This window comes from Delphinapterus leucas, chromosome 14 (assembly GCF_059928025.1).
Source record: "Delphinapterus leucas isolate spDelLeu-1000000601 "Yukka" chromosome 14, BTC_Dleu_Yukka2, whole genome shotgun sequence".
Taxonomy (NCBI): Eukaryota; Metazoa; Chordata; class Mammalia; order Artiodactyla; family Monodontidae; genus Delphinapterus; species Delphinapterus leucas.
Genome location: NC_143142.1, coordinates 43,557,850 through 43,582,728, shown reverse-complemented (window position 1 = coordinate 43,582,728; position 24,879 = coordinate 43,557,850).

Sequence of the window (24,879 nt, the reverse complement as noted above, 5' to 3'; positions counted from 1 at the left end):
CTCGTGCGTATCTCTGCTCTGTTTATTGGTGAGTCTTTGTCACTGGACTAAAAGCCCCTCAAGGACAGAAAACTGTCTTTCTCTGTGTACAGGAGTGATACTAAACCGATTTAACATGTGATAATACGTATTAACAAGCCTGGCCAGCTGATGGGTCCTGGAGGCCCCCTGATGGGACAGGGTGAAGGAGAAATTGTGAAAGACTTTCAAATGGACTGAAGATTAGCAGGTGTCTTCAGTGGAATATGCATGGTGTGGAGAACATTCTTCCAGGCCATCTGTGAAGTTTGGACCGTTCATTGTTCATTGTCTTTGCACTAAGCTACAACTCTGCAGAAAGAGAAAAGTTAGCTTGCCAAAAGTTAATTTGCATGTTAGTAACATGAAAATAATTCTTGTCTATAGACGTGCAAAAAAATGTCTGGTGGATGTTCAGTTGACTTCTGTTCCCCGCTGTCGAAGCAGCCAGTGTTGCACCTATTAAGCAAATTTTCACAGACCTGATGGGCTTATATATTTACCTGGTCTTTGAATTTTCCTTTGAACTGGTTGTAACACTTTTCGGGTTCCCTTGTTTATTAGAGTTAAAATCTCTGACAGGTGTTTATTCTAAGTCTGTATGAGAGTTATTTTATCTTTTTAAAAGATTGCCCTTAAATAGTTGTGGAGTTATTCCACTGAGATTATTTAAAGAAAAAACACGTAACAGAAAACAAACCTTCCTCTTTCACGAAAGAACAAAGGTTCTTTTTAAAAAATTAATTATTTATTTTTGGTTGCATTGGGTCTTCATTGCTGCGTGCAGGCTTTCTCTAGTTGCGGCAAGCCAGGGGCTACTCTTCGTTGCAGTGTGCGGGCTTCTCATCACGGTGGCTTCTCTTGTTGTGGAGCACGGGCTCTAGGTGCACGGTTTTTAGTAGTTGTGGCACATGGGCTCAGTAGTTGTGGCTTGCAGGCTCAGTAGTTGTGGCGCACGGGCTTAGTTGCTCCGCGGCACGTGGGATCTTCCTGGACCAGGGCTCAAACCCGTGTCCCCTGCATTGGCAGGCGGGTTCTTAACCACTGCGCCACTAGGGAAGCCTCCGAAGGTTCTTTTTAGTTGTGTTATCTTCACTTACATTTAAATGCTTTATTGTCACTTTGATTAAATGGGTAATCAAGTATTTCAGGCACCCATATGAGGTCCAATATTAATCAGATGTGTATAAATTTTCTCTAATGACTTTTTTTGTTGTTTTTTGCCTTCAAAAAAATCAAATTCTAAATATAGGAAAAGAAAACCTTCAGGATATCTTTTATGACTGAAACTATCTTTGAGATTTCCCAGAAGATCTCTGGAAAGTTAGTGATTTGTTCTTATAAAATGATGCTAGAAATAATCAGGTTTATTTAATGAGTTACTAAATCAGAAGACATGCTCAGATATCCCTAGGTTACATTTGAATACATAAAATGTGTATAAACATTTCAGAAATTGTTTGTTTTCATGGAGAATTCCTAGAGATTGGTCACTGCCCTCATTGCTCATAATACAGACAGTGATCAGAACCCTGGTGATAGTTTGCTTGATAATATTAGGTAACAACTGGTACAGTGTTACCAGTCAGTTATTATTTAAATGCTTACTTGGACCAAGCTTATATATTTTTTCCCTAACTTTATTGATACACAGCTGACATAACATTATGTAAATTTAAGGTGTACAGTGTGATGATTTGATATATATTTACCACAATAAAGTTAGCTAACACATCCATCACCTCAAATAACTATTTTTTTTTGTAGTGAGATTATTTAAGATCTACTTTCTTGACAACTGTCCAGCACATGACACAGTATTGTTAACTACAGTCACTGTGCTATATATTAGATCCCCCAGTACTTATTCATCTTATTACTGGAAGTTTATACCCATTGACCAGCAAGTATCTCCTCATTTTCCCCATCTCCCGGCCCCTGGCAACGTCTGTTCTACTGTTTCTCTGTGTTCGCCTTTTTTAGATACCACATATAAGTGAGATAATACAGTTTTTATCCTTTGGACTAACTTATTTCATTTAGCACAGTACCCTCAAGGTCCGTCCATTTTGTCCCAAATGGCAGGACTTTTTTTTTGTTATGGCTAGATAATATTCCATTTTACACATATACCACATTTTCTTTATCTGTCCATTAGTGGACACATAGGTTGTTTCCATGTCTTGGCTACTGTGAATAACGCTGCAGTGAACATGGGGCTGCAGATATCTTTTCAAAATAGTGACTTCATTTCCTTTAATCATGTGGTAGTTCTATTTTTAATATTTTGAGGAGGCTCCATACTGTTTCCCATAGTGACTGCACCAATTTACATTCCCACTAACAGGACTCAGGGGTTCCCTTTTTTTCTGCATTCTTGCTAATACTTAATCTCTTGTCTGTTTGATAAGCTTTAATTTGAATCTGACATCTTCTAGGCCAGTGATTCTAAATTGGAGATGCACATTAGACTTACCTGTAGAGTTTTATAAAATACAGGCCCTACTCCAGAGTTACTGAATTTCTTGATATTCTTGATATGTATGTCTTAGGATTACTGTGTATCAAGATTTTTCCTCTATAAAAATTATATTCATGCATTTATTTATTTTAAAATATTTATTATTTGGTTGCACCAGGTCTTAGTTGTGGCAGGCGGGCTCCTTAGTTGTGGCATGGAGACTCTTAGTTGCGGCATGCATGTGGGATCTAGTTCCCTGACCAGGGATTGAACCCCGGCTCCCTGCGCTGGGAGCATGGAGTCTTAACCACTGTACCACCAGGGAAGTCCCCATATTCGTGCACTTATAAATCACATGTAACACTTGAAAATTGACTTAATCATTACGCAGAAACATTTCATCTACATTTTTTTGGCATGGCTTTATTATCTTGTTATGTATGCCACAGAAACGACCACATTTCCTTGTCACTTCTTTCTGAACTCTCATCAGATCTTTCATGTTTGAAAATTATCAGTAATAAATAACCACACCTATTTCACATTTCTTTCCTCTATGGATGCATTTTGTTTTACTCTAATTTTCACCTGAGTGAGCAGTTTGTCAGTTTGTGTCTTCAAACAAGGATTGTCCTGGCGCCATGCTGTACCAGCTACTTTAAACTATTGCCTCTTTTAAGGATAGACTCTTGGGTGCAGAAGGCATTGCTTGCCAGTGGGCTGAGTCAGAATCTTCAAAATCTTTAGTACAGAAGCAGCGGGCTTCCCGAGTCTGCTAACCCAAGACCTAGCAGAACACTACTTAATTACACAGGACTAAATGAACTGATGAGGAAATTTTTATTATGGATATTTGTTTAGAATACTGTTGATGTTCTTTTAATGTTCTCTCTTCTAGATATGTAAGCAACCTCCTTTTTTTTTTTTTTTTTTGCGGTACACGGGCCTCTCACCGTTGTGGCCTTTCCCGTTGCAGAGCATAGGCTCTGGACACACAAGCTCAGCGACCATGGCTCACGGGTCTAGCTGCTCCGCAGCACGTGGGATCTTCCTGAACCGGGGCACGAACCCGTGTCCCCTGTATCGGCAGGTGGACTCTCAACCACTGCGCCACCAGGGAAGCCCAGCAACCTCCTTTTTAAAATAATTCTTAAGCTATCTGTAACCAATAGTCTTTAGTAGATACTATTTTAAACAAAAATGTAGCATTTTCAAATAATATCTGATTCTCAATAACTGCTTCCCCCTCCCTTCTACTGGAAATCAGAAACTCTCACTAAATCTTCTGTTCTTGGCACTATAGCTATTTGTGTAGGTTCAATAAGAATCTGTCCGCCTTGGTACCAGGAGTTAATAGAAAAAATTGGGTATACAAACAAATCCTTGCCTGGAATGTCTTATTTGAGAATGGTTCTCAATCAGGTATGACAGTCACTTTTAAGAAAATAAGATTGACTTGTTTATGCTTCACTTAGAGCCTTTTTAATGGAGCCACTGCCTTTTGGAAGCTTCTCAGGAAGACTGTCCCGGAAGCTGGCTTACCGGGGCCCAGTCTTACTGTGGTGGTGAGGAAGCCACCTCCAGGGAGGCCCGGGGCCTTGTGAGGGGGATTCACCCATACTTACAGGCACTGCTGGTGAAATTTGGTGGAGTGTTTTTTGGGCTTGTTTTCCTAGCCTTGAGATAGCAAATACTAGAACCTGAAAAAGTCCAATCTGAAATTCCTTGTGAGACAATTTCCCAACAGAAGTTTATTTTGTGATTGTTCCATACTGTAGAGCTCTGGATTTCCAAAGCCAACTTGATGAAGCCTCTTGCTGTGTGGAGGAGGGGAAATTTCCCCTCTTAGTTCTTTTGGTGGGCGATTAAAATGACCTAAGGCAGATTAACAGGAAAAAATCCAATTTACTACATGTGCACGGAAATTCACATAGGATGACCCGCAAACACAAAGCAAGATGAAATATACCTACATAACAGTATTTGCACATTTCCTGAGTTGTTTTAGAGATGGGAAAGCGCCCCACCAACTGGAAGATGTTAACTACTTGATGACCATGAGCACATAGCCCCAGGCCTCCTGGAGTCTATGGACTGATAATGTTAACCCCTGTGACACCACCCTTCACCATCAGCCAATCAGAATTGTGCATAAGCTGATCAGGTACCCTGTGATCTGCCTCCCTCACCTGCCTTTTAAAAATGTTTTGCCGAAACCCTTATTGGGAGCTCAGGGCTTTTAGGGCATGAGCCACCCATCTCCTTACATGGCCCTGCGATAAACCTTTCTTTGCTCCAAACTGCAGTGTTTCCATTTGTTTGGCCTCACTGTGCCTCAGGCACACGAACACGGGCTAATATATATATATTCTGGACTAAGGAGAAAGAGGTAGGGGTCTGAGGCTTCAAGGGGGAAGTAAGGTAATCCACAGGAAGAAAAAGAGTTCATGGGCCATCTAGAGACAATGGGACACAGAGAGAACTTTGATCAAATGGGCTCTGCTAGGTTGCTCTCTGTCTACCACATCTAATACTTTACATGGTTATCTATGGGGATAGCTTCTTCCTGGGACAGGCCTCCTATTTTAAATTCTTTTAGGCAGTAAGGGGGAAGTTCAAAGGTTCTTCCTGAGTCTTTGGGCCTTGATCTCAGCTCAAAATAATCCATGCGCCAGAGTGGCACACCTTGGGGTAGCCTGCCCTGGGGCCCATCTATGCAGATAATGCGGCCAAATTAATGAGATCAGCCCTACAAGGATGATTTTTCCTTGGGATTATTGATCAAGGAGGGAAGACCATAGCCAAAAAGTTGTGAAAAAATTAGGCCAAAAGATTTTCAGGTGTCTTCAGTGGAAACCTATGCGTTGTTTAGAGCATACCTTTCAGAGTTATCTGATTCTATAGGGTTTGGGTTTGTGCTTTTAATTGTCTGAGTTATTTTACAACCCTAGAGATAACATCTATAGAGTTAACGATATCTAGTTAACTTTTACAATACTGATATAATGCAAATAATTCTTATCTATAGACATACAATAGTTTTTTTGTGCTAGTCAATGTTCGACTTCCTTTGCCATTGTAGAAGAAGCCAGTTTTGCATCCTTTAAGCAAATTTGTTTCAACATTCCTAATGGGCTTAAGTATTGGTCCAGTCCGGTCTTTGGATTCTCCTTTGAGGAATTTATGATGGCTTTTCCAGTTCCCTCATTAATGAGTTAAATCTGTGACATAGTTAGTGTTATATCTGTATGAGAGTCGTGATTGTACCTTACTCTGAAAAATTATCCTCTAACTGTGAGTAAACCTTCCTGCTGCTAGATAACGAGGCATCCCCCGGTGTTCAAGGGAGGGGGTCAGTGGGGAGCTTCAGGGAGTTGCTATTAATCAGCTGGTGAAATACTTGAGCATCTTAAGAACTGGTGTGTCCATATCTGGGCACCTGCCTGAGCATCAGCCCTGATTACATCCCAGCCTTTTCATAGTTCCTACCCTGAGTAGGCGCTGCAAACACTGTTTCTCCCCCTCCTCCCCCGGTTGAATTCAACTGTAGATGGAAAAAAAAGACCATGTAGGTGGTTGGATGACTTGAAATTTATGTTCAAATTTGCTGATGATTCTACGATTCTACATGACAACTAGAAAAACCCCCACAAGAATAACAAAGCAATTTTTTCATGAGGCAGAATCAGTAGCTTAGGCAGCTAAGGAAGTTTTAGGAACTTCTGCTTAAAAGTGACAGTTAACCTTTAATGAGCATGTACTGTGTGCCTGGCACTACTATAAGATCGTTACTCGTATTCTCTAATCCTAAATAGACCTAAGAGCAAGGTACTCTAAATAGATCCTTTTTTTAAACTGAGGAAAGGGAGGCACAGAACTGTTAACTTGCTCAGGTGATACAGCCAGTTACAGTTTAAATACATCAGTTCTCCTTTTAACATTAGATTCCATTTATACAATTGGTTTTCTGACCAGAATCTTATCTTCATGCAATTCTTACAACAGCCCTATAAGAGAGACATTGTTATTCCCGATTTGCAGATAAGAAAACTGAAGCTAAATGGTCATAGAGTTGAGATTTATCATTTGTTGTACAGTCTTCTGCCAGTTAGCCCCTGTTCCTGTCTGCTTGCCTCGCGTGCTTTGCCTACTTTCAATCTGTGTAATGGCTGGAACCTGCTCTTCCTTCCAGTGAGCATGTGGTTTCAGGTGCTGTGCATCCCCACCTCTCAAAGCTGGGAGTGCTGTGCCCCCTCCCTGGTGGAGAAGGAGCCCCTTCCCCTCAGAGATACTGGTACATGCTTCTCAGGGCACTTGGGAAGCTGCTGGGTTAGGAGGTTACTGCCCCGGTTCATGGAAGATGCAGAGAACATAGCTGACCAAGTAGAACTATCACCAAGTTAAGTGCACAGACAAAAGTGGTTTTTTTCTTTTTTTTTTTTCAGGGGGTGGGGTGTGACCACCTCTTTATCTTAATGAGTCCTTGCCTTCGCGCCGCCCCCCCTCCGGCTCATTACCAGTTTCCAGCACACTCCATAAGTGCCCCCCACCCCTTCTGGCGGAATGAGGCTCCCAGCTCTGCTGTCCCTGAGCCAATCCTGGTAGTGGTCTGCGATGACTCCAGCAGTGTGTTCTTGGCTGCCTCTAGCTTGATTTCAGCTGGGTTTTGTTCACTCAGTGGCAGATTGTTAAATAACATGTGTTTCTTCTGCACCAAGTTCCTCATCCATGTGGCATCTGACATTTTTGTTTCTGCTTTGTCACAAACTTCACAGCATCTACAGTTGGGGTCCTTGGCTATTAGTTCAGCCTTGACGTAGGCTGGGTCTTTGTTTCCTAACACCTGGAGACATTGCCAACCCTCCGAGTCACATCAATCAATGTGCAGAATAGGTTTTTTTGTTTCTTGTAGCTGCTTTGTGCGCTGCAGCAGGGGCTTGGTCCCTCTTTCAGGCGCAGAAACACAGAAACTCCAGCCCTGCCGCTGGAGGGGGTGTGTGGGGAGGGGACAACCCCCCTCTCCCTCTTGTGCCCCAGTCTCTTACTTCTAGTATCTGTGAATATATTGCAGGCCCTCTCGTTCCAGCATGTGGGGGGACTGGTGAAAATGGTCAAAGGGTACACACTTCCAGTTAAAAGGTAAATAAGTACTGGAGGTGTAATATACAACATGATGACCATAGTTTAAAAAGCTGTATGGTGTATTTGAAAGTTGCTGTAAAAGTAAACACTGAAAATTCTCATCACAAAGAAAAAAATTCTTATAACTCTATGAGGTGATGTATGTTAACTTCCTGTGGTGGTCATTTTGCAGTATATGTGCATGTCCTGTCATGATGCTGTGCACCTTAAACTTACACAGTATGTTAACCATATCTCAAAACTGGAAGGAAAAAATAGAGAAAAAAATTTAAGAAAGGATTAAACTTACCACTTCTCTCTGAATCTTCTCTCACCCTCCCTGTTTCTATTAATTAATAGCCATTGCCCCATTCATTCCTGCTCAAAACCTGCAACTGTTTTCGCTCCCTACATACTTGATACCTAATGGAGTGTAAGCCCTACCCGTTTCTTCCAGCCTATCTCTTGCACCTACTCTCACTTTACCATTCCTCTTCAAATGTTCCATGTTCAGTTCCTCAGCACAAATAGCTGTCTCTTCAAGAATTACATACAGGTAGGACCCCACCTCCCTATATTTTCATACAGTTGCCTGCAGCCATGGTAGGTTCTAGAGCTATCTGCAGGAGGGTGGGTGGTGGCCCAGGCAGAGTGTCGTCTTTATGACGAATTAGGGCTTGAGTTTCAAAACACTGGCAGCTCTCTTCCCGTGAAGAGCTGAGCTATACTGTGTTTGAGTTTCAAAGACTATTTTCTCCCAAACTCTCTTGTGGCCTAGACAATATATAGCTTAAGCCACATATTCCACCTTTTTCTTACCTGAACTTTACGTGGTCTGTGTTGCTTTTCAAGGGAAGTTTGCTCTCCAAGCGGGAGGAATTTTACACATTGCTCTACTAATCAGATGAATTCAAGTCTGAGTCTAATTTTTTAAAAAAACGCCTTTAAACCCTCTCTGCATCCCTACTAAGGCAACTCCACCCTTTATCCTTCTGGGTTCCATTTTGCCCTTGACCTCCCTCTGCAGAGGTTAGATCCGGGTATTGACGAAGGACTGTATGACTCAAACTGGATCCAGTCTTCCTGTCTCGTTCTCATCCCTGCCTGTGTTCCCTCCTCCACGCTCTAGGCCACCGTCAGAATTGGCTTCTTAAAATGTCAAGTCACTGCATCTACTTCAGTGGCATCGGAGGCTGCTCATTACTTCAGAATAATGGCAGCATTTCCCAGTCTTTCCTCTGAGCCTCTGCCCGCCCAGCTTCCACCAGTTACCTTGACTCACCCGGCCCCGCTGGACTCGGTCCCAGAGGAGATTGGCCACTGCATTATGCAGCAGCTCCTCTCTCTGGATCCGTTCCCCTGTGTTCAGTGAAGTGGCTTTGCACTCTGTGGAGGGGCGAGCACGAAAGGGTTTTATTTTGATGCAGTCATCACTTTAAGCCATGTTCTGCTGACTCGCTCTTTCATCCCCTGATATCTGCAGCAGCGGTCCATTCACTTGCCTCTATTAAAATCCGGACGACTCTGTTTAGAACTCATGTCATGCCTCCCCTTACCGGTTCAGGATTGATGCTTGGCTCTAAGGATCCCCATGTACTGTGGGAAGGGGCGTGGTCTGCTCAATCCCTCCCCCTCCTGGAGCTCCTCTGGGGTTCTGCACTAGGTGAGAGAACAGGGGAGGTGGCAGGGGGAGTTTCTGCAGCTGATCCACCTGCAGCTCATCCTCTCTTGGCTGTCCTGTGTGATCTTTGTGACGTGTCATTCACGTGCTGTCCTCCTCAGGAGGGGCCTTCATGCTGTGGAATTCTCTCCTTGGGAGGACAGGGTGACATCCACCTCCAGATGTCCCATGAAGTGTGAAGGAGGATTCAGTTCTTAGGTGGACCTCTAAAGCCTCTTCAAAGCCCTGGAAACCGTGCCCCACAGGCGGTCATTAACCTCGAAACTGGCAGGCAGAAGTCCACCTGTGTTCTTGGAATTATTGACTACTAGGGTTGTCTTTCTATTCAGAGTAGCAACTGAGAAAAGAATTCTCTTAGAAATCGATCCCTGAGACGTGCTTTGGGGTGCGTACTTAACGATGCTGCCTTTTCTCTCATCTGTGGCTAAGTTGACTGAGAGGACTTAGGGAAGGGAGTGACTGGTGCAGAGTAACTCTTCCTTTGTGTAGGGAGAAAATGGTCATTCTGCTTTAAAGCTCTCAAACAGGGAGAACTGACTGGGTTCCTTCTGATTGCCTCCTTGGGTTTCAGAAGGATTTGCTCAGATTCCTGGAGTTTTTCACTTCTGTTCTCTCACTTCCCAAAGGCTAGTCTTGCCTTTGTATCATGTGGAAATAATCTTTTTTTCCCTCCCCATCTTGCGGATTTGCTGAAGCTTACTCAAGGTGAGCTGAGGTTCCTGTAGAGTAGAATCAATCAGGCTTTGGGCCTTCTGAGGCCCCCTCCAAGTCTTGGTGCTGTATGTGTGTATGTGTAGTTTTTTTTTTGTTGTTGTTGTTAAACTTTATGTTAAAATTAGCATACAGTATACTTATCCTTTTCTTGATGTACAGTTCTAGAATGTTCTCACATGGATCTATTCATATATCCACCACCACAATTAGGATACGGTATACGTTCCACCACTCCAAAAACTCCCTTGTCCTATCCCTTCCTGATCACATTTTCCCTCACCCATAACCCTTGGCAACCACTGATCTGTCATCAGCCAGTGTAGCTTTATCTTTTCAAGACTGTCATACAATTGCAGTCATACAGTATGTGACCTCTTGAGACTGGCGTTTTTCACTCAGAATGTTGCCTTTGAGAATCACCCAACTTGTATGTATTAATAGTTTTTAAAATTGAAATAACTGACATAACATTAGTTTCAAGTGAATAACGTAATGATTCAGTCTGTGTATACATTGGCATATGATCACCACAGTAAGTTTACTTAACATCCATCACCACACATAGTTACAAATTTTTGTTTCTTGTGTTGAGAACTTTTAAGATTTACTCTTAGCAACTTTCAAATATACAATACGGTATTATTAACCGTAGTCACCATACTGTACATTACATCCCCAGGGTTTGTTTATCTTATAGCTGGAAGTTTGTACCTTTCGACCACCTTTATCCATTTCACCCACCCCCACCTCTGGCAATGACCCATCTGTTCTCTGTATCTATGAGTTTGGGTCTTTTAAAAAAAAAAAAAAATCCACATATAGCTGAGATCATACAGTATTTGCCTTTCTCTGTCTGAATTATTTAACTTGGCATGATGTCCTTGAGGTCCATCCATTTGTTGCAGGATTTCCTTCTTTTTAATGGCTGAATAATATTCCATTATATATATATTTTACATTTTCTTTACCCATTCATCCATCCATGGATGCTTCAATTGCTTCTGTAAATAATGCTGCAGTGAACATGGGGGCCCAGACATCTTTTTGAATTAATGTTTTTGTTTTCCTCAGATAAATACCCAGAGTGGAATTGCTGGATCATATGGTAATTCTATTTTTAATTTTTTGTGGAACCTCCGTACTGTTTTTCATAGTGACTACTGGTATCGATAGTTTATTACTGTTTGCTGCCCACTGACATTCCGTGGTGTGGATGTAACAGTTTCCTGGTGCTGCTTTTAGGACTGCGGATTGATCTCTCTGGGGCTGGATCCTGGTTTTCCTCTGAACTCGGCATTGACCTTGCTCAGCAGTTGTTACTGCTGATCCCAGTTGGGGCCATTTTATACCAATTGCTAATTCTGTCTTCATTGGAGCAGCAAATATAGCCATTGGTGTTTTTGTCCTTTCTCTTTCAGTAGCTTTCTTTCCAACAGGATGTGATTTTGCTCTTTCAAGGTTAATGCTTCCCTTGTTCAGGGCAAATTCTCAAGGAACGGTGCTGTGGAATGCATGCGAGGCTGCGCTCTTTGATGCTGGATGGGAATTTTTAGGGCTCTGAAGGGGATTACATTTCACTGAGTCTTTTGTAGCTTAGGCCAAGGGTTCTGATCCTACAGAACTCAACTCCACCCTATCCCAAGTTCTCTTCCTAGGCTCCAAGAGTCTCAACGACTGTCCCTCCAATGGGACTCTTTGGGGACTTTCATGGTGTGCCCAGGTTGTGGGTGACTTTAGAATAATAAAATATATAGTGTGTCTAGGGTTAAAGCACTTTATATATCTAGCCTCATTTAATCTTTATTACAGCAGTGTGGTGGAGGAAGGAGGGACTAGACTTAACGTTTACTCAGTGCCTAGGATGTGCCAGGCCCTTTAAATTATCATCTCATTTAATCTTCCTAGGAACTTTATGGAGAATTCTCACTTTCCAGGCGAGTAATCGGCAGCTTAGAGAAGTTAAGTGACTTGCCTGAAGACAGCGAGTAAAGGTGGTTATCAGGATTCAGACATCAGGTTAATCAAACACCTTCCACCCTGCCCTCTGTTTAAAAACAAAACAAAAACCCAAAAGGGAATCTAGAAGGGAGAGAAATACAATGTATAATGTGCCTGTGTTACTTTCCTAGGGCTCCTGTAACAAAGTACCACGAACTGGGTGGCTTAAAACAATAAATCAGTTCTGGAGGCTGAGTCCAAAATTAAGGTGTTGGCAGGACCTCTCCCTCTGAAATCTGTAGTGGAACGTTTCCATTTCTCTTCCCAGCTTCTGGTGGTTTGCTGGCAATCTTTGGTATTTGTTTGGCAGCTGCCTGACTCCAATCTCTGCTCTTGTCATCACGTGGCCTTCTGCCTGTGTCCCTCCATCCTTATATAGCCATCCTGTGAGGGCACCGGTCCAGTTGGATCAGGGGCCCACTCTACTCCAGTATGACCACGTCTTAACCACTTACATTGGCAATATTTCCAAATATGGTCACATTCTGAGATACTGGGGGTTAGAACTTAAACATATTTTGGGGGTGGGGTGGGGGGACACAACTCACACATAATAGTACCTATTGTGTATCAGGGCTCTACTAGGCCCAAGGACAAAAGCATAATGGAAATAACTATTCTTATCCAAAAAAATACTTTATCCTCTCAAATTTGGGTCACACGCTGTAGAGCACTTCATTAGAGTAATCATAATTTAATATGTAGATGCTTTTCTGTAAGAGGCCTACTAGGAATTATAATGTTCAGTCTAGTACAAACTTTGTAGTTGAGGAAACAGTTGACTTGAAAAGTCCATTTCCCCTTGTGAACAATCACACGCATGGCAGAATAAAAGTTAGGCTTAAACTTTGTTTTTCTCAGATTTTGTTGTCTAGACCTCTGCACTGCTTTCACTGCTTTGTCTAACTTGTTTTTTCTTTTTTACTTTTTTGGAGAAGGCTTGTCTTTTCTGAGCACATGCTTTGTGATTCTTGATCAGTAAGGCTCAGAATGGCAATTAGTACATTGTGTTATTATGTCTGCTATTCTTTTGCTTTATTTTTTCCTACAATATCCATATTGAAGCAATTTTTAGTATTTTCTGTAAACGAGAACAGAGTGGAGAAGACTCACACAGGAACTTCCTCTCACACATCTCAATGGTTGTCTGAGGTTGTTTTAAAAATCCATTTTAATTTTCAATGGCAATACTATTTTAAAAACCATTTTCATAAATCATGTTATGGACAGTCTCTGTATAATGGAAAGTTAATTGGTTATTGCCTTTTAAAATTCCACTTTCCTCTAAACACATTTTTATAAACTATCCCATGTGACCTCTTGCCATGCTGAATTTGAAATTCCAGCTCACTAGACAAGGATCATGTCTAATATGCTTGGTTTACCTGTCAGTCTCAATGAATATTTAAAAATCGCACACAACTATACATTTTGTTCTTACAGTGCCTAAGTACTTATTCCCATTTCTCTGCAGAACCAACCACAAATCCTTTTTTAACAATATCAGTAAAGAATATGCTTGAGTGCATTAAGAGCTCTGATATTTTTGACAGAAAATTCAAGATTCGAATATGAGGAGAAAAGCGGTGCATGAAATCAAGTTTTTTTAATTGATGAAACTATTTTTAAACTAGCTGATTACCTAGTCCTTTCTATTTTAACATGTATACTGCTTGTTTTACCTCTTATAGCCGAATCATTGGAAGCAGATACAGGATATTTTACATCAAACCAATTTTATGACCCTTCTCTATCTCTTGGTTTTGACAAAACACTATGAGGTAATGGAATGATAGTATTTACATTACAGTGTTTTCTTTTGGAATTTCTTGGAGATGAGGATATTGCCATTTCTGAAATATTTTTTAGGTGGTTGGAAGCAAGAAAGCTATTTTTTGAGGATGAATTCAAGAGAATAACATAGAAATGAGAATTTTAGCATCTTAAGGTTTTATTTGGGAATGGAATCTTTTAACTAAATTTACTCTATTTGTACACTCTTTGGCTAATTGTACTACATAACGCTAAGCTAGAATCCCAAAACATTAGGCCTCAGTATTCCTTTGATTCTTCCAGAAGCTCCTAGAGACAGTAGAGGAAGCACTAGGGGGCGGTGAGAGCACAGACCCTGGAGCCCCACTGCCAACACTGCTCATATGACCTTGGACCTCAGTGTCCCGTCCTGAGGATTCAATTAAATGAGTCATGTTCTCAGAGCAATGCTTGGTAAATAGTGCTATACAAGTTTTACTATTACTTTTCCAGGTTTACTTTGGTATTATGTTAGCTATATGATCTAGGGCAAGTCCTTTAACCTCTTTTCGGTTTTACTATTCACATTTCACATAACTTGCAAGCTTTTCATGAGGATTAAATTAGATATTTTATGAAGAAATCCAGTGTGCATCTAGCTTATTGCTTTTAACTATGCCAGGCCATCTATATACTGAGTGTTTTACTCAAGCCATTCTGGTGACTAAAAATGATAAACATGTCCTAAGCTCTTAACATCCATCATTTCCTGGGAGTTGTTTAGACTGTGGGAACAATCTAGATCATTAATACTCATTTAACACATTGCTTGATGTTATTGCATATGTGATACTGAAGTATATCCAGCTACTTTTTTGTTGTAATTCAAGCCATAATCATTGAGGAGTTGTTCATCAAACCATAAAGTACCAAATCTCTTGAGCAAAAGTAAACCATGTTGGAGAAAACGTATTTTGTTGCCTGCCATATCATCATTCTAAGACTCTTGTCTCAGTGAAACCAGTTGCTGTTAGTAAAATAACAATCTGGTTATACAAATCTCAGCCATGACTGTGACTAGTTGTTTACAGCTTCTAACTTAAAAATAATATTGCACATCATTATGCTTTTCCTGTGAGTGGGAAAGTAATAAAGTGAGTCAAAAGTGTAGCCTCAAGTTTTATTGAAAAGAAAGGGTTAAATATTTTGTTTTTGTTTTTTTTTTTCAATTCATGAGAACTGCCTACATCCTTAGGACTGATGTGGGGACATGACATGACTTGCTGATCTGAGGTGGTAATAGCAAGTTTGGAAGGTAATGTTCTATTTTTGTTTTGTTTTTTGCAGTACGCAGGCCTCTCACTGTTGTGGCCTCTCCTGTTGCGGAGCACAGGCTCTGGACGCGCAGGCTCAGTGGCCATGGCTCACGGGCCCAGCCGCTCCGCGGCATGTGGGATCCTCCCGGACCGGGGCATGAACCCACGTCCCCTGCATCAGCAGACGGACTCTCAACCACTGAGCCACCAGGGAGGCCCCGGAAGGTAATGTTCTTTACCATAGGTGAGGGTAGTAATTTCCAGAGCATTATAGCTTTGTTTTGTGTTTCTAAGCAGCCTGACTCATTTTGTTTTGGGTTTCCTGGTTTATTATGTGATCATCATTCCATATGGTGCTGTTATCTTCCAGCTCATATTTTCATCAGCTAGCGCTAGCTTGTTGCCCATTTAATGATGCAGAAATTCAAATTCATGGATCACAGTTTCGGATGTTAAAACACCGTTGCAAATTTACCTAAGGAAAATGAGTAAAAGAGTGTTTCTGCATTCAGAGCAGAATGAGTCTTCATGCTAAGGAGGAATTCTTGGTCTCCTCAGTGCCCATCCTGTATAAAAACATCACCTAATTATAGACTGTCTAAAATAAGAACTTTAGGCTTCTAAGCCTACTATGGATTGAATTAGAATACGGAGGAATATATTTTAACTCCAGTCGTGTGTTCGGTTTACCAAACTGTCATAAACCTCTCATTTGTCAAAATGATTCATTTCAGAAGGAACGAACACATGTTTTCTCAGGTATCCAAGGGCCTCCCCCATCCCCCCACCCAATTTTTAAACCTCAAACTAAGGTCTCTTACATCCATCCATGATCTTCATGCTTTAAACATCTGACATGGGCTAGATGACCTCCCATCTGTTGGATGGCAGAATCCAACAGATGAATTTAGTTATTTCTATGGCTTAATGAAAATCCAGAACCACATCAAGCCGAGGCGCTAGGTCACCGAGCGGAATTCTAAACCATGCTAAGAAGTCCATGAATCTCGAGGTAAGCAGCCTAGATGGACTCTTGGAGCAATGTAACCGCTGCTCGTTGCCTTTGAAAGAATTCCCAAGTAATGCTGCTGTTAGCGTCCTTCCCAGATGCAGGAACGTTGCCCAATTTTTTTTTGGCAGGCTGGTGAGATGTTCTGATGATTTCCAAGTGGGTGCCTTTTCAGAAACAGGTGAATATGGTTTCTGTAAATTGGCTTCCTAGCTTAGCTTTCTCATTACTTCTATCCAGGAATTTAGTCTTTTTCACACTGTAGGTTGCATTACTTGCATGTGTTAACGTTTGCTGTGGTTCCTTTGTGGCATTGAAAACAGATTCTTAGTACTCGGTTGCACCTCTGCCTCAACTGTTTGCTATAGCCAGGCAATGTCCAAGACTGCCAGAAAGAGGGGTCCATAACTGATGGAGTAGGGTAGCCATAAAGTAAATATTTTGTTTTCTTCTGAAGCTGACCACCACCCTTATTTACTTAAATAATTAGGTCCAGATGTTTTACAAATGACTGTTTTCAAGAGGAAGTTAATGGTAAAAAATAGAGGCTCGTATATCTTAATTTGAATTGGCTATTCTTGATTCCTTTTCTGTTTTTGTAGTGTTGTTAACAGCTTGGATCCCATAAGAATTCATAGTTTTTACTTACGATTCAAAGCAATGCTTCTAGATATTTCCAGATGCTTAAATGATTTGCAGCATATAAAATAATACATGCTTATTTGTCAATAATGTAAAAAATCCATATATTTGTCTCTGGAAGATAACATTGTACGTGAGCAGGAAAAATATCATTGCTCCTCATTGGTCAGCTGCTGTGTCATCTGAAGGCTAAAGTTAAATCTAGTGGCAGGGAGAAGGAACTGGGTGTACTAGTTCTTCATTTCTGCCTCCAGCCCTGACATGCTGGAGTATCTGATATTGATCACAAGTCTTCTGTGCCTCCTTTCTTTTCCTCTGGATGGCAAGCACCATCCCGTTGCTTGCAGGTCAGCCGCAGATTTAATTAGGCCTGGGAAAGTAGCTGGATGCTTGGCCTGGAGTCACTGGGCAAACAGAAACTTCAGTTTACCCATCAGATACACCAACCAGAAAGCCAAGTGGCATTACTTTGCTCTCTCTCATCTTTGCCTCATTCTTCTACCATCTAAATTTCAAAAGCTCTTATTGAAGGGGGGGGAGAAAAATGCTTCTTTATGAAATCTACAAGACTACTATTTGTGTATACAGGTAAAATCTTCTCCCCAAGTCATAGTCCAATATCTTGGAGTGACTGTCTATGGAATGAGAGGAATAGATAATAGATTGGTTTTGAATATAAACAGATGATTTGGTGGGGGGAGGATGCAACAGTGGGTGTGGGTTTTTCACAGCTCTGTGTGAGCTGAATGCACCACGACAAAGATCACCTAGCAGTCCATGACGATGTTCTGTGCACTGGTCGTGAACGTTTCATTCATATATCATTTATAAACTCTGTGCTCTGATGTCACAATGTCATTCCCATAACACATAAAGAAACGCAAGGAGACAGGCTCACTTTCTCTTCTCAGGGACTGCTGATCCTGGGTCACATAACTTCTGGGTGGAATGAGATGGGGCCCCTCACGACCAAGGAGTGACTCAGCAGTTGGGTTCTGAACGTTCCATTGTGCAGCTGATACATTTCACAGTTCTAACCCAAACCCCACTCAGAGTCGTTTCTCCTTCCACTCTTCTGAAAGAAAAGGCAAGCAGGAGTTTTTGTCTTTCCGAAAATGTGCACGGGTGAATACTGCTTCATTGTGATCTTTCTCATTACATGTGTGGACCTGATTCAGCAGCCTTTTCTCCATTGTCTCTTTGTGTCATTTGGGGTTTGCGTCTGAAGATCTCTCCACTGACATCTGTGACTAGACTTATTTCAGGTCTGCGGATCATTGCATAGGTTTCCTCCAAATACCAGCTTCATATTCACCTTCCTGTCCAGTCTCGGTCATTTCTCTGCGACAGTCATACTTTGTTGCTTACTTCCAAGATTTAAAATAACCAATTGCTAATTTTTCCTTTTCTTTGCTCTCTGAACCTTTTCTTTCCAGTTCATCTCATGTGCTCCCTAGCACTCTGAATTACTCTCTAACCTGTAAGCTTCTTAATGATCCTTAGGTTCAGCGGTTGTTGTTCATACCCCGATATCAAAGTCTCTTTATATTAATTCTGCCAGAGTAAATAGCTTATGTTAAAACATGTAGTCAATATGGAATGATGTAGGTTTGAAAGGGAGTAACACTGCGGTCAGATGAAGGCTACATGGCTCTCTACCAAGGAGCCATCCAAGATACTATTATATTGTGGTATTACCGTAGCCCACACTCTACCTCCCTATTATGTTAGTCTGTGTTTTACAGAATTGGAAGGGCTGAGTCATGCTAATCAATTACATGATAATAAAGTATATAAGCCATAATGAGCATTTAGAATGGGGATATGAGTACACTGTATCAGAATCCCCAGGAAGTTGGCTTACCAAGAGTTGCTTAGTGAAGAGGGCAGCCCTGAGGCATATTTCGCCATGGCTGTTTTGAACCTGTTTAATCATCCATCATTATAGATTACATCACTATAGGAACCAAAAAGTGTATGTCTTTTATTGGACTTGATAAACAAGGTCAACTTCAGGCCCCTGGTCTTTCTGCCCTATTCTTGAGGCTGACTATCCGCCTTCTGTTCAGTTTTTCTCCAAAATGATAGTTATGTTCCTGCTTTAAAAATTATAAACATCTTCCAAATCTGCTTTCCTTCTATTACGTTTCAGCCTTTCTAGCTTCTAGAGATACAAATTTAGAGAGAATCTCCTGGGTTGACTCCTACAAAAGCTAATCTTATGCATTGTGTATGGAGTTTCCTACTTTAGTACCTAATATTCCATACTTGGGTATGCGGGTAGGCAGCTGATCATTTCTTTATGCCTCTGTGGTCCATCAACATATAATAAAATACTTATTATAGTAATTCTTTTATCATTCTCAGATTGACAAAACATGTATACCTTTCCCAATTTCTCTATAGTTTATTTTTAACAGAAATGTGCAAGTATTTTATGCAAATACTTGACAGCAGTAAAATTGGAGAGTATAGAAGCTCAGCTATAAGTATATAAATCAATCATCAATCATTAGTCACATAACTGTGCATTGTGTGGGAATTCCCTCCACTGTATCCCGACTGCTAACTGTTTAGTGGAAATCTATACTGACAAGGAATTCACTGTTTCATGGAATAACCTAACATATTTTGGGGTGACTGGAGACCATTAGAAAATCCTTCCTTCTTACTGAAGTTATTGGTAAACATTTGATTCTTATGAGTAGTTTTCCATGCCTCGCATAATCCTTATCTTCCTCTCAACCACTTTTAGTTTTTCCAGTGTTCTTAAATGTTAGTGTAGAATTGAACAAATATGTCATTTGGTCTGGAGGTACTGTATTTGCTTTCAAGACCCCAGCGCTTTTTAATGCTCACATCACAATATTGGCTCATAACAAGATTGGGATGAACTGAAACCCAAGGAAGTTTTTACAAATCCCAATGACAAACCAAGCCTCCCTATCCTGTGATAGCACCAAAAAATCCTTTGATTCTAAGTGCAGAACTTTCCAAGTATCCTAGTTATGTCATTTTGTTGTGTGGGTTTGGCCTTTCACTCCCTCAAGGCCCTTTTGAGTTCTTATTTCATTGTGCAGTGTATTTATCCAGGATATGGTAATGAGAAAACAAAAAAGCAAAACAAAACACAGAACCCAGCCCAACCAAGAAATCCCCAGAAAGGCCTTGTATATCTCCATATAAGACACTGATAGAAAATATATTCTAAAAGGTCAAATAGAAGATATGATATCACAACATAGGGTTGTATTTCATTAATTCATTCACATGTTCACGGAAGCCTAATCCATGGCAGACATTGTGTTAGGCCTTGTGAATACATGGTGAATAAACAAACAAAGCCTTAGCTTTTGTGAAGCTGATGTTTTAGTGGAAGAGATGGGGTATAAACAGAATGTGGTAGGAAAAAAACAGGGATAGGATAGAGAAAGATAGGGTTGGGTAGGTGGCCATCTAATTTAGAGTTTCTGAATAGGTGGCATTTATACTAATGACTTCAGTTTCAGAAGGATTCAGCTATTCAAAGAGCTGAGAGAACGTTCCAGGCAGAAGGGAACAGCAAATGCAAGCAGGAGGGGATGAGCTTGGTTAAGAATAGGAAGTCTCCAGCATGGAGCTTAGTTTTCTTTTTCTTTCTGGATTACCAATTGCTTTTGAATAAGCTTGGTTAATTAGTATGGTTAGATGAATTATTTACTATTATCCAATCCACACTTCTTTGCGGTGTTCATGAGAATATCATGAGAAACTGTCAGTTGTATTGGAAGAATCCTGGTTTATTCTATATATAGAGTTTTCTCCTGATGTATGGTTCAAAATGAACAAAATTCCTTTGGGATTTGTTCTTACTGAACTGCGTTGGCTTGTTTGTTCAGGTCTTCTCAACCACTTGTTCTTGGGTCCTTTATAGAATTTATCAGGGATTTGAGTCAAGTTGAACAGTCTAATTTCTAGAATTTGTTTTTGAAATTTGGGTCAAGATGTTTTGCATCTTCAGCCTATTCAGATTTCTTCTATTCCCCCTGATTGTGCAAAGATGACCACAAAAGGTTCTTGATGAAACTTACAAGATGGTTCAATACTTGGAAATATAATTCACTCTGTTTCGAGTAACTAGATTTTCTTTCTCACTAGAAATATATCAGGGTTTGTTCTGGTTCATTATACTTTAAGTTTGGAGGCACTTTTCTTAATAAAGAAAAAGGAATCAGAACAGTATTCAACTGCTCTGTCCCCTCTCACCTGGAAACTTCATGTGTCTTGATGGTTCACTTCATGGCTGCCATGCTTGGGCCAATGCTCTCTGTCCTGTTTCAGCATAGCTAACCTATGATATCAAACATAAGTCCTTTTATTTATTTCTTTTTTTTTTTAAAACCACAGATAAGGACATCTATACAGAGCAGATTGGAATGCATAGCAAAGCAGTGGTCACCGTGGTGTGACTGCTTGACATCATGCCCATACCTCCCAGGGCGTGGGGAGAACAGTATAGAACAGGATCCAGAGGCTTTTTAGCTTCCCAAAATGTTTCCTTTCTTCACTCTTTCAAAGTCTTCCTAGGTGTGTAGATTGAACAGAGCTCTATGCAGGCATCCCCAACCCCCGGGCTGTGGACCGGTACCAGTCCGTGGCCTGTTAAGAACCAGGCCGCACAGCAGGAGGTGAGTGGTGGGCGGGTGAGTGAAGCTTCATCTGCCGCTCCCCACCGCTCCCATTGCTCGCATTACCGCCTGAACCATCGCCCCACTCCCCCGGTCTGTGGAAGAGTTGTCTTCTACGAAACCGGTCCCTGGTGCCAAAAAAGTTGGGGACCGTTGCTCTATAGGAAGGAGAATCCACATGCCAGGGTATTCCAACACTCAGAAGTATCTCAAGGACTCTTAGAATTGAGGAGTGGCTGTTGTGGACACTCTTCCACGCCAAGCTATCCCAGGCAGTAGGGCAACATTTGAAATTGGTGAGAAAGAACCCAGGAAATTCACAAAAACAAAAGTCACCACCAAACTTAAGTCCTCTTAAAGATAGTTTAGCATTTATTGGACAGAATTATCTTATTTGAGCAAACAGGATTCCTTAATTAATTCCCAGATTATTTGTCTTCAGAAGAACACAGGGAAAATATATATTCACTTTCCTTGCCTGCTTCTGCTGACAAGGACAGCTCGTAATATGGAGAAAGTACAAGGAGAGAAAGGGCATTGTACTTGCTTTTCAAAGCAGAGGAAAGGGCAGGCGGTGACGTAAGTGTGTTGAATTCATCTTGTAGGAACCATAGGAGCCAGCACTTACTCAGCTGACTGTTCACTGTCAGTTGTAGGGTTCTATGCAAGAGTGCTTCGTCTTTCTTACCTTTGTGGTTTACATCTGAGTGAAGCAAATCTGCAATACAAATCTTAGAAGATTAAAATGTCTAAGATATCTCATTAAAAGCTAAGAATGAAGGTGGCCCTGAGTCACTTAAATTGTCTGGACCCCAGTTTTCTCATCTATAAAATGACAAGGCTGGAGAGGTCGTCCCTGAGACTCCTTCCGGCTACAGTACGCTGTGATTGTAAGAAAACTGTCTTACTCCTGAATAGAAAGTTTGATCTTCTTTGTGGAGATTGAAGCCGAGCTATGATCTTTCTTTTTCATTCTTTAGCAATTTTATATGCAACTTTTGCATAAGGCACTAGAAAACTGGATCAATTTTCCTTGGAATTTTTGAAGAACTTTAAAAATATATTTCAGTTACCAGTTAATATCCCCTATATGTCAAATAAGGCAACATTGTGCTGGATGTTAAAAATGACAGAAACATAAGTGATGATTCCTGGGTCATGTTCCCCCATTGAGCGATTTTTATGAGGCTGCATTGAGTTTCTTGCTGCCAGCTACTGTGAGAAGATGTTCATTAAATCTTCAGTGTCTTCTGTGTTGCCCAGTTTGAATAACAATTCTTTCTATTGCAGCATCTTATCTGCATATAACTTGGTAAACAATAAGTAATTTTAAGCCTGGTAAAATTTTAGGATCATTTTTGAATAAATAGAGAGTGCTAACTCCTTTTCAGATGTTGGTTTTTTCTTTAAGTTGAAATACTCTCATTTTATCCAGAGGGAAAACAAATTGCCTCTAACATCAATCCAGTGGAATTTCATATACCTTTTTTTAATCCAGAGGCTTAGAAACAAATACAGTTTGTTACAAAAACAAATAGAACGTGTATCAGATAAGCCAGTCATTAAAGGTGAATGTATTTTTCTCAATCTTTTTTTCAGCCTCCTCAGTTTTTATGGGATATTTGGTTAAACAGCATCACTCAGGGTATTCCTGATATGGAATAAGCACTAAGATTAAATTTCTAAAAGAAAATATTCAGTCTTCATAATTTGTACCAGATGAAAAAAAAAAAGTATGGGAGAGAATAATTAAAGGTTGCATTGAGCTATATTCTGGTTTGAGAAAGAAAGAAGAGGAGGGAAGAAAAAAGACAAGAAATTTTTCCCCTGTTTTCTTAATTCTGTTTATCAAATACTATATCTCATTTTTATGGATACATGTTTCTTCTGAATCTCAGCCAATCATTCTATTGTAATATATCTGAATCCTGAGGAGTAATTTGCAGGTTTTCATAAATCTCGATAATAGAACCTAATTCTTGGTAGTTGGGTAGTACTAAAACAGGTTAGAACAGTTATTTCAATATATTTGATTAGATAACTCGATTGCATTAACTCTATTAATTGTTCTGGATTGCAAATGGAAGTCTGGACTTGGATAAATTCGGAGACTCTGATCTGTGCTCTCACTCCAAGGGGTAGAAGGATGTTTCTTTTGTCTATTTTTTTTTATCCCTTTATTAAAAAATTTTTTGGTAATATTTTGAAAAAGCAGTACTGCAAACATGGAAGTTTGTTTTTGGTATGAGATAAAATAACGTGTACCACCCACCAAGTGTGTGTGTGCACATGCACGTCATGTGTGTATGTATGTGTGCGTGTGCATCGTTATCACCAGCACCACTGTGAAACTCTATGACTGTGGTTCCTCCGAGGCAGATAGGAAGGCTGGAAAAATGAGAGAAAAGCTTGGGTCCTCACATGAAGCCTACAGCACTTCCTATTGCAATACAGACACATGTTGTTGAACTCTCTCCTTCTTAGCTGGTTATGAACACAATGTGTTGTTTGTTATTCTCCTTAATTCTCCAAGAACTGAAAGAGATGCCCTTGGCCAATTTAATGGGGAACAATCCCTGTCTGTTGAGGAAGAGCAGTCAGGGTTTTTCTTGCATGCCATCAGTCTCTGTATTCTGCCAAAATGTAATATCCCTGGAACAATCCCTCAATGGACTGAGTCCACAGAGCTCTGAAGGGTGGCCCACAGGCCTTGTGTGGCTTCAGGCTGTAGTCCTAAGAGGAGAGTGATTCTTTTCTTAGAACTAAACTGTTTTGTACTCCTGTTCAATGTGAACTGACACTGTTTCTTTACCTTCTCACATTTAATTGTTGTGAAAACTTATCTCAAGGATCCTCCATATCTAATTTTCACATTTTCTCCCAGAAAGCATCTGTTTCATGCAGGTGCTTTTGAACATGTTATGTTTTTTTTTTTTTTTCTCTTTCTATCTGGAAACAGTTGGCGTTACGTTTATTGGGGGCATCAATGTTATGTTATTTGTGGTGTGACAAGTGCGGTGTGTTGCCAAAGTGAGAAGCTTGAGGGTCGGGTATTCTAGCTGGGTAGCACTTTCTGGTGTTTGTGCTGGTGCCTGTGAAGTTTCAAAGGGAGTTGTAATGAAGGCACACCCAGGCTGAAGGGTAGAATGTGTTCCCTGAAAGGGCTTCGGAACATGGCATATCTCGCATGATTTTCTATAATTACAAAATGCCCAGTTCTGGTCAATAATACAATATATACTGAAAAGAATAGTTGTAAGGGGCATAAAAATAAATGTGGTACAATGCTTGCTTTCTTTTCTTTCTATTGTATAGTACAGAAGGAAACAGGGAATCTGAGGCATCTTTTAAATCTGTTATCAAATAATGCGTAAGACTAAACTGAAACACTTTAGACTGGGAAGCAAGCATCACCTTGTAGGGGAAGAAAGAAGAAACTTTTCTCAGATCATACATTACTTAGGTAAAAGGGAGATTCCGTCGTCTAATGGGCAGTTCAT